Source organism: Mus caroli, chromosome 10, assembly GCF_900094665.2.
Source record: "Mus caroli chromosome 10, CAROLI_EIJ_v1.1, whole genome shotgun sequence".
Taxonomy (NCBI): domain Eukaryota; kingdom Metazoa; phylum Chordata; class Mammalia; order Rodentia; family Muridae; genus Mus; species Mus caroli.
In genome coordinates this window covers 120,546,120-120,546,904 of record NC_034579.1, presented here as the reverse complement: position 1 = coordinate 120,546,904, position 785 = coordinate 120,546,120, and positions in this window count along the sequence as shown.

Sequence of the window (785 nt, the reverse complement as noted above, 5' to 3'; positions counted from 1 at the left end):
GTATACTGGAGGTGAGTGTCCTTGGCTTTGATGAGGTTTGTTTCCTGGTTTCTGAAGCCTCCAGACCTTCACTAGCACGCTGATCAGCCTTCTGACTTTCAAGCACACATGACTGGCCTGTATCTGGCTAGAGTCCAGCACATCTGCAGGTAATCCATTCATCTCTGTTCTCCATCCTGATCCAGAGGGGCCGATAGTGACATCATAGAATCACAGGCATCTCAAACAGATGCGGTCCGTCCAGCTCCAAATCTTTTACTTGTGATTCTTTGTTTGTTTGTTTGTTTGTTTTTTCAAGACAGGGTAGCCCTGGCTGTCCTGGAACTCACTCTGTAGACCAGGCTGGTCTCGAACTCAGAGACCCGCCTGCCTCTGCCTCCCAAGTGCTGGGATTAAAGGCATGCACCATCATGCCCAGCTTTACTCGTAACTCTTATTTACAAGTGTATTTTAATTTTTATTATTTTTTAAAGATTTATTTATTTATTTATTTATTATATATAAGTACAGTATAGCTGTTTTCAGACACACCAGAAGAAGGCATCAGATCTCTTTACAGATGGTTGTGAGCCACCATGTGGTTGCTGGGATTTGACCTCAGGACCATTCAGAAGAGCAGTCAGTGCTCTTAACTGCTGAGCCATCTCTCCAGCCCTATTTTTTGTTTTGAAACAGAATCTTGCTGTGTGGCCCAGCAGAGCACATGCATTAGCTTTCTGAATAGCGGGAACATTCATGAGTGTTGTTATACACAGTAAGGAGTGTGTGTGTGTGTGTGTGTGTGT